The sequence below is a fragment of the Meleagris gallopavo genome, chromosome 4 (genome assembly GCF_000146605.3).
Source record: "Meleagris gallopavo isolate NT-WF06-2002-E0010 breed Aviagen turkey brand Nicholas breeding stock chromosome 4, Turkey_5.1, whole genome shotgun sequence".
In the NCBI taxonomy this organism is placed as follows: Eukaryota; Metazoa; Chordata; class Aves; order Galliformes; family Phasianidae; genus Meleagris; species Meleagris gallopavo.
Window position 1 is genome coordinate 16,811,127 of NC_015014.2, and position 10,124 is coordinate 16,821,250.

At 38.3% G+C, this 10,124-nt stretch overlaps 1 long non-coding RNA gene across 1 annotated transcript; it reads left to right on the forward strand.

The window, feature by feature from the left end:
• Nucleotides 1–402: 402 nt before the first annotated feature.
• LOC104910588 lies at nucleotides 403–4,580 on the forward strand. Its single transcript, XR_793212.3, has 3 exons — nucleotides 403–539; nucleotides 1,017–1,116; nucleotides 3,268–4,580. It is a non-coding gene; the product is annotated as an uncharacterized LOC104910588 (long non-coding RNA).
• Nucleotides 4,581–10,124: the final 5,544 nt, after the last annotated feature.

Genomic DNA, 10,124 nt, shown 5'->3' on the forward strand with positions numbered 1-10,124 from the left:
AAAGCTAATTTGAGACATTCCTTACAGTGGGGAAATAATGCAAAATGTCTCATAGAACCATTATATTAGGAAAGGCCGATAAGATCATCTAATCCAACCATCAACCCATCACCACCATCCACTAAGTCACAGAACTCAGTGTAACATCTTCCCTTTTCTTGAAAACCGCTGGGGACAGTCCTTCTCCTTGGGTCCTTTTGTTTTGGATGTAGTCAGTGGGCTGGCTCAATCTGCTGAGTGTGGAGCAATGTTTCTATGCTCCTAAGGTCAGCAGCAAGTTGAACGTTCATTTTCAGTACGTTTAGCACCACAGGAAGGTTAGAAGAAACAAAACAAAACAAAAAGCCTGGACTACTGAACTGGACTTTCTCTGCGTATCTGCAAAAACAACCAATCTTTTTTTCTTTTTAATTCTGTGTTTAGAAATGCTTAAATAGGATTTACTTGCGTGGGAGGGATGAAGAGCAAGAAATTCCTATTGAATATCTGGAGAAGCTTCACTACAAACATGAAAGCTGGCTTCAGCATAAGACACTGCGGTAGGATTTGTTTAACAATTACTTTGGGATGGATAAGTAGCATTAAGGATGCTTCCTAATGTTTTTTCTACCAGTGAAACTTCAGCTTGTCCTTAGATAGATATGGTTAAACTCCAGGAATATTTCTATCTATACATCCTTAGTGGTCTTGTTCTTATGGCATGTTGTTTATTGAGAGGGCATGTAATATGCCTTCAGTTCTTTTCACATAGGGCTCTAAATAGCTGATGATTCAGTTGAGCTCATTCTAATGTCTGATTTAATTAATCTAGAGGTGCTGGGGAAACAGCCTGTTCAGAGATCAATGTTGTATTCTGTGAGCTACACTGTAAATTTATCTTTTTACTATTCAGAATTAACAGTAATTCAAATGTGCAGCTCTTTTCCGTGGGTTCTTAACAATAAAAACTGGTGGAGTTGCAAAACACATTTTTTTCTGCAGTGAATAATGTTTTCTGTGTTTCTGCTCCAATACAGAACAGATTTTGAATATCTACAAGAAATACCTATTTTAACATTAGATGTTAATGAAGACTTCAAAGGCAAAAAGGACAGATACGATCACATGACTGAGAAGGTAAAGTCTGATGAAACAGAACATACTAATTATTTACGTTAATTGCAAATCTGTCAAAATGGATTTGGGGAAAAAAAAATGCTGTCTATTCAGTATGAAAAGAATCCAATTTGAGATTCCTGTTTGCCGGAAGAAGTTCTAATCTTTAGCTCAAAAAGGTGTAATACAAAATGCGTTTTAAAATAAGGCCATGCCATCAAGTGGTATCCACATTTCAACAGCTCAGGTGTCTGATAGTTGAATCGCTATGGGATTCAGTTGAGGACAACTTGATGTATTTGAGTAGTTGCAGTCAGTTTTACAGCCCTTAGCAATGGTAAGTGCACGTTTTTCCATTCTTTGGCCATAAATTGTTTACTTCATGAGAAAAGCAGCTATGTCCTTTGGTCTCAGCTTATCTAGTGTGAAGTAGAGCCGTTCACCTGATTGAAATCAGACTTCATTTGCTCTTTTAAAACTTGTTAACTGGTGGAATAACTGATCATCCTAACTGTGGAGTTGACATTCTTACCACCTGCACTAGGCCAGGCTCAGACACCTAAGTAGGGATTTCAGAGTTTAGTCCAGTGAGGCTGTTAGGTTATTTTTAGTATTTCCCAGGCATTATCTCACAGCTGCTGTGCTCTTCATGAGGCTGGGTGCTTTGGCCTCTAATGTGTGCTTACAGCTCTTGGGTCCTCACTGGACATTTTGTGTTGCCTGCTCTTCTCTGTTGCGATGTTCATTTTTAAAGACCAGTCCTGAACCAGAGCCTACTGCGCAAATTATTTTGATGAGGTATCTCATGCAGTGCTACTGCTGTTACTTTCTACAATAGAGAATGGCTATCCCATGATAGTCTTCTAGTTAGAGTATTGGGACAGTTGTATGTTCTGGATTTGACCTCTTTTTCTACCTCCTTGAGCCCTGAAGGAGGAAAAAAATCGTCACGATTGTAGAATGTGATCCAAGATCTGTTTCCATTTCACATCAGGAATTTGGATGAACTATTAGGACAAAATGTTTACAGATGTGTTCCTGGTAGGAACGCTTCTGCCAATAGAATCATGCCATGTTCTCTAGTTAATTGTTGATTCCTTTCTATGCAGTAGTCTTGTTTAAGCAGATGGGGGGAAATGGTTGTAGTTCTGGCTGTATTACAGTGTAATTGCTAGCATGTTTTGGAATCTCTTGAGAGATGGCATTTTCTCTAGACACTTGGTTTCCAGGGTTCTGTAATGCCTCAGTTATTACATCTTTTAAAAAGGTTGTCTTGACTACACTGCCACCTCTTACAATTATACTTTGCTACTGGGAAGAAGGGGGCTGGCAGTTGCACAACAAAAAAGGCACACCTACAAGTGATAAGAGTGCTCTCAGTACGTTATCTTTCTGCAGCCTTTGCTAGCAACCTGAATATAGGATGTTGTCTAAACTAAACTTGAAGGCATGATGCTAGCCTGCTGCTTGGCACTCTGCCTGCTTTGGATACAGTTCTTATGCAATTGTATGGATGGTGCTGTAGTGGATCTTGGTGGTCTGAATGGAATCCATAAACCTTTCAGTCATGGTTCTGTATACCATCTTGTGTGCCAGAAATTCAGTATTAATTTTTAGGTAACTGGCCATTTGATTTGTTCTCCATACGCAGGATGTTGAGTTTAACATTAGCAGGAATATTTATGGTATTGTTCTACAGTATCAGCTCTTTTTGAAGGATTTTGCTAGATATTATTTTATTATTTATTTGCCAACCTCAAATTCTGAGGAATGTATTGTCTGGATGCACTTGGCTCTTCATTAAGAGCAGTGTTGTGATAGTGGGTGTGACTTGGTGTTTTTGAAATGACAGTGTTTTTGAACTGGTCATTATCTTCTCTGTGGTTAGATTAGACCAGCATTTAAGGTAATTCAGTTGTGATGGAGGGTTGTAGTTCAGGACAATGAATGTCATTCCAATGCGTCGCTCTCCACACCTGCTAAATTACAGGCACGGTGGCAAAGAGAGTTTATAATGGACAAGAAATGTCATGGGCAACTCTAAGCTTATTTTTCTCAGCTTCTGCTCCTGTGTCCTGTGGTACAGCATAAAGCAATGGAGAGGTAAATGTGGTTGCTGTGTATTTGTGTTGATGAATTCTTTTGTGTTTGACAATATGTTTCTTTTTGCAGGTGAAGGAATTTTTGAGCACATTATAATCCTCTTTGAAGCACAGACGGGGCCAAACTGTTCCAAACATCTGTGTGATCAAAGTCTGAAGTAAAACTTCTGCTTTTATAGAATGCCTCTGGAGAGGCAGGACTCAACTTTTGAATTAGTTGAGAGAAACAAGCAAACTTTGTGGATAGAGAAATTATTAAATAAATTGGTAGATCTATTCAATATCATGCCAAGTAGTACGGACAGATTGTGAGCATATTAGAGTCTTGAGAGTTACTGGATATTCTGCCTGTTTATTAATCAGACCAATAAGTTCTTCTGGAGTATTTTACTGTATATATATATATATATATTATTTTTTTTTTGGATTTATTTTGTGCCCAATAGTTATTTAATTTTCAAGAATATAGTGGGGTTTTTTGGATCTCTTGTGAAGTATTTTAGTGGAGTTGACTTGTTTCTTATGTCTTATTTTCTGAGGAAGAAATCATAACGAAACATCACTGGTGAGGGAATTTTAATATAACCAGGAGTTTTATAATACAAGGTATATAAAAAGTCATCTAACAGTTTTGATAGGTGAAGTTTGCAGAGTACACTGAACTGAAATAAATCCAAATGTCTGGAATGCTGTAGATGTGGATTTTTGATTTTAATCTATGTTTTCATTTTGCACTGCAAGATAGGATATTAAGAGGCTTTCAGTTCTCTAGCATGTGTTGTTTTTTTCCCCTTCAACTCTTCATAATACAGAGCTGGTTTTGGTTGTTGGTAAGTCCTCTTTTCCTGTAGAGAAGTGTGGTTCTCATACTGCAGATGAAAGAAGAAAATCTTGTGGATGATGATCATCTCTAAATGAAGTGTTTCTAAATGTTTGCTTAACCAAGTTTTGAATGTCAGTGGCTTTCTGCTTCTCTTATGGCTTCTTCATTTGTTTGCTGGCTGTTATACATAATACTGCAATTTTTGGTATAGGCGGTCCTTAACCATCTTCTTGTAGTAAGAAGAGGAGAACTTTGTGGAGTAACTGTTCTAGTGCATTTTGTTTCATTAACTGAGTCATTTTTGTTTCAGATATGGAAAATATAAACTCTACAGGGTGTGAATCTTTAGTGTCATATGCTATTTTCTGCAGTTTTAGACACTTCTGATGATTGCACAGTTGGTTTTTGAATGCAATGCTTTCATTGTATGTAAAGCATTTTATTGTCTGTTGCGATGCCCCTGTAACTTCCTTATTTGTGAGGAGACTTCTTCATTTGTCATTGGAATTGTGCTAGCGTTCTCCAGCTGTCGACTGAAAAATAAAAATGGTTGGAAAGACTTTTTTGGTGTTTAATATTGTTAGCTCCCTGTCTCCTAAGCCAAATGGTGTAGGTTGTTGGTTTGTAATACTAGTACCATGCATTAATTTGAGATAATGTATGCTTGGAGTGTTTGGAGTGTTTACTAATATTTCTGTTGCACTGTGACTGGCTTCAGGTTTTTTCTTGTATGGGAATTAATGGTTATGGGATAGAGGTACAGGATTGTATGAAATGTATCATATGTGTGTTTCGTGATTGGTGGGAGTGTGTTTTGTGTAATGTGTTCCTGATAGCAGCGTATAGCATCATTATGGTAGGAGTACTGTTTGTGACTTCCAGGTTGTCTGCTAAAGAACAACGATTATTGGATTGAGGTGGGTGAAGATTCAGTTCAGATTTACTTGAAACACAGCATTTTAAAGTGTTCTTGGCAGCAGTCTAAATGGTAACAACTTATTTTGATTAACAGTGCAATTCTTCCTACTGTTTCAGCTGTCAAAATCTTGGATTTAATTACAGGAATTGGAATGACAGTGCTCATTTAAGGGAGTAAACAAGTCTGAGTTCTTATAAAGACTTCTTTCAAACCCATCACAGAGTGCACACACGCTCTGTGGCAGGTTATCTGCATCCCGTTCCAGAAAACTTTATGTAATCTCTCACTGCCAAGTTTGAGTTTGAAGGAGCAAAGTCATGACCAATTACTAGAATGTTTTTAATTACTGTGAACAAGATTTAAAGAAACAAACAAAAAGAAACCCAGCAGCATTGAAGTGGATCGAAGTGTGAGAAGCTACAGTTATTTGTATGTAGGACAGATGCAGCATAAACAAAAGTGGCAGTGTGGGTACTCTGTTCTGTCTCTGCCTTGGCTTAAGCCTCACAGCTCTAACAGTAACTCAGATTTTTGAACTTGTTAGGATTATTTTTCTTTCCTTATATCTACTCTAAGCCAACCACAAAATAGGATTGATGTGTTCTTTTTTTTTTTGCCTGCTAGAGATAAGGAAAGTTATTGAACTGATATCTGCTGTTCAGCAATGGTGCTTTTTTCAGTGTTTGAGTACTCTCCCCTTTCTGTTCCCCTGGCTAAGAAATACTTTGATGGGACTGTCTAAAAGTGCCTGCTTGTTTTAACCCAGTGTCCTCACGATTAGGAAACAAAATTGGTATGTAGGTTTTATGGTTTTTTTTCCAGTTAAGATACAGATTCGGATATTGATGGGTGGTGTTACAATTGCTATGCAAGTACTTATGACTAATGAGAATAGCATTGCCTCGTATTTTCAGTCCTTGTAGTTTTTTCTGTACGGTGGGGGTTCTAATTTCTCTTAATATAAATGCTGCTTGTAATGGCAGTCAGTTTTGTAGATAGAACTTAGTTAACTGACACATTATTGTAAACTATAAATCAGTAGAAAAAATTCTTTCTACTGATTTTTGTTTACTTAAGCAGAACTCATCATAATGAAATTGTATGTAGACTATGGTTAGTGTTGAGATGATTGTTATTTTTCCTGCAATTAAAAGCTCCAGAAATCTATTTGTGAAATGGAATTGAAGGTCTTTGCTATGAGCTATTAAACATAGATTGGGGAAGAATGTTGAGTGTTAAAGTCGTGTATTGTACCTGGGACAGTGGAGTCCAAGGGAGTACACTTGCTATTTCCAGGTTATTTTAGCAAAGATAGGTAGGGAGACTCCAAGACTGTTTTTTCCAGCTCCCTTTTAGACTCTGCATGATCTAGAGTAAATCACTCTATGTTAGTCTTTTTATCGTTAAAATATTGATATCTCCTTATCCCTTCAGAAGCATGGGAGGATTAGTTAACATTGATGTGCTGTAGGTCAGAAGTGCTCTACTAAATAATCAAGAATTAATGTCAGCCTATTTTTTTTTTTTTTAAGCTTTTCAGTGGGTTGCTTTGATTCCCTCAAAAAGGGTCCAGTGGCCCCAGTTCATGCATGACCTGTAGAGATTGTTTTAAATAATGTAAAAGCCATCAGTGCAGCATCTCCTGGGTTAAAGTTGGTTCACTAAAAAACATGGTTGCTGAAAACTGGCACTGTTGGTGCAGAAACTGTTACTACAAATTTAATAATGAAACAAGAGCAGCTGTCAAAATCTTTGCTGTAGTCCACGTAGCCAGTAATAGTAATAGTGATGCAATTGTGTAGTTATGCACAGAATTTGCCACAGGAGGTCATTCTATCCTCAGATCTCTCTTGCTGAGCTGGCTGCAGGGAGAGCATTGGTGTTTTAACATTGAATGGCTTTGGAAATGTTAAAAAGGGAAAAGACCTCTTTTTTTTCTTTGCCAGAGCAAAAGCATTAAACTGATTAATAAATGCACTACTGCATGAGATAAATCCTGATTCTCTGTAGGGAGGAGAATAAAGCAAGCCTCTGTTGGATTGAGTAAAAGACTCTAAAAGGCTGATCTAATGGGAAGGGTTTTGACATGAGAAGGTCTTCCGTGCAGCCACCAGCTGTTTCTGTTCTGTGAGTGAATATTAGCACATGGATAACACTAATCCTGGTGTGCCTGAGTGATAACATCTTCTGGCGTTGAACTATCAGGCCCAGATGCAGGCAGTGAGCAATACAAGTGCTGTTAATGCCGGGGAAAATAAAGCAAGTGAGAATTCTGCTGAAGCCATATTTATTACTTAATGTACCAAATACAAGCCTGAAGGTGTCTATGGTTGCTCTGAAATTCTGATTGAAATCAATTAGTTACAAAGAGCGTAGATTGTGTGCTGAGCATAAGTGGACAAGTGATTAAATTATGTTACCTTAGGTCAATATTCTGGTAGCGTGTGCAATCAGTGTAATGCACAGAGGGTAAAATCTAGGCTCTTGGGTATAGATGACTTGTTCTTAGGTCAAGGTCTCAGTCCATGAATATTGGCAGTCTGACAGCAGCTACTCCAGCTTTTATCGTGTCTGTCTGTTAACAATACTGACAGACTATGGAAAGGGCACATGGTTTCTGAGAGCTGTTTACAAAGATGTTCCCAGTGCAGTTCATTCAGAACACTTTCCTAGCTTTTTCTGCAGTTTTCCTTCCTGCATTTTATGCTTCTCTCTCCAATTTAATTCTGAGTTGTTTTGATTTGTCTTTTAATAGTATCAAATGCAGTATCTTGTGAAAGCTTTAACAAAGATGCTTACTTTCACTAGTTTGCAGCCCATCTGTGGATGGAGATTTGCTGCTTTTCCAGTTCTCCTTCTTAGGTATCCTAGTCCTTTCTCTGTGCATTTCTCCTGTCAGCACAGCTGATTGCAGAAGCTCCTAGTGCTGACAGTGTGCCCTTGTTTTCTGTAATTATCTTCACATTTGACTCCACTAGTTTCTTCAAAACAATAGCTATTGCTCTCTAATAAGGTCTCACTGCACCTTTGGCTTTGTCCTCTCTGTGGAGTTAGCTGGTGGCCTTTACCCTGACTCTCCCAGCTGAGTACAGTGGCCTCAGGTCATTGACTTGTTTTGTTGCAGCAGACTCCTGGTCTGTGTTGGCTGCCTGTTTCCTGTTCATGCTGCACCTCGGAAGGAGAAGACGTGCTGTAAAATAGTAAACCTTACTTTTTAGGTATCTGCTCCTGATCTGTTCTGGTGCTTGTTGCATGAGGATGTATTGCATTAGTCCATGGTAGTCAGGTAGGTATTTCATGTGTGCTTATCCATGTCAACAGCTGCTGTGCTGTCTCTGCTTTTTTATCATCTGGAGGGAAGACATCAAATCCACTGACTTCCAGCTTGTTTTACCTGGGGTTTCTGGTGCAGTGTACTGTGGCCGCGGTCTAACTGTGGCATTTTGGTGTTCTGAATGATAGGCTTGCTGTCTCTTTTGACAAAAGGACGTGACTCTGTTTTGTGGAACTGGGCAGTTTTAGGTCTTTGGAGAACTAACCAAGATTCCTTGAGGCTGGGAAATTTTTCTTTATCTTGGGCTGTCTATTTTCAGTATGCCTCATGCTATTGTGCATACACTTATAATTGGCTTTCCATAGTTAATGAACATCCCTACTATGCTTACACACTCAGGTGTGGAGTACGCACTGATCTCACTGTCTGAGCTCTTACCAGCTATAATGTATTTATTCTCTGTCCTCCTTGAACTTAATCGCAGCTTAAGCACAAGTCTTGCCTTTTGCCCAGAGAGGAGACACCTAAGACGCCATGGCATGGTATATGCTATAAGTAATTTCTAATTATATTTGCTAAGTCTTAAGGGTTTATCACATACTTAGGCTTGTGTGATATACTTAGAATCTTGATCATATCTGTAGTTATTCAGCTCATTTAAGTAATGGCTTCTTCTGATATCTTTTAATGACATAATTAGTGTATGCATCCAGTGGTGCTGAAAGAATTTGGGCTAGAATGAGTCACTAACTCTGTTTGAAAGTTTCCTTTTTTCTACGGTTGCTGACCCATGATAGACTCAAAGTAATAGTGCATCTTAGTTTTATGTTTTATTAACAGTGTGTGCTTACCCGTTGCTCTCAGATGGGAACATCTCCAGCATCTAGTTGTACTTTTGGCTTTAAATACAGCTGTTAGCATTGCTTCTGGGATTGCCATTACAATCCATCTGGAATCATATTAGCAGTAGGTCAGAAAGTATTGCTAAAAACATAGTAATTCTCTGTCAGCTTTCTGTGGAGCACAGACTGAAGGTGTCCAGATATGCTGAAGTTCCTCTGCAGAACCTTCTTTTTTTGTCACTTTCTGTCAAAGGTGTTTTCTGTCTCTGCGTGTGTTGATCTGATTTTTGAGGTTTTTTTGTTTGCTCGTTTTTCTGCTATGCTGATCTCTAGCACTGGATTATAACCTGATTCTCTTTCCTGTATATCACACTGCTGCCTATGGACTGAATCTTTTGCATTTCATTTACATAAAACAGCATATACATTGGATGGTAATACTGCTTTTCTCTGTGACTTTACCTCCTGAGCTCCTACAGTTTGAGCCTGTATTTTTAGGGTCAGCTATTAGCTATTACAATACTGGTCCTTGTCATAGATAGCTATAGCTGCTTTAGATATTGAAAAGCCTTTCTGTAGAGGATCAAACCTGTTCCTACTACATTTCTTGCTGGCTGGAATTCATTGAATGATTCATTGAATGATCATTTTTCATTAAGAAATACTTAAGGTTGTGAAATTGCATTCAGGTACCGGAATTCTCAGCCTCTTAAAAATTTAGCACTGATTTCTACTAGTGTTTCTGCGGTTGTGCTTTCCTTTTGTGCGCTTGTTGGTTGGGTTTTTTTTTACTGTTTGTTGTTTGGTGGGGTGAGCTGTCAATGTTTTCCTATAAGTCTTTACAGTCTGTCTTTTCAGGGAGTACTGTGTTTATCAGAAGCCCTAGGTAAGTCATCTGAGTATTTCATGTATTTAATGCATTGCTCTGTATGAAGGTGGCTCTTTTTCTTCTTTTTCCCTCTCTACTTTTGTTTGTGATAGAAGGCTTTATTTCTTCACTATGGTCTCCTGTGGGCAACTGGTGTATGAATTGGCTTAGAATGTTCTTAGCAGGGTTTTTCTTAACATC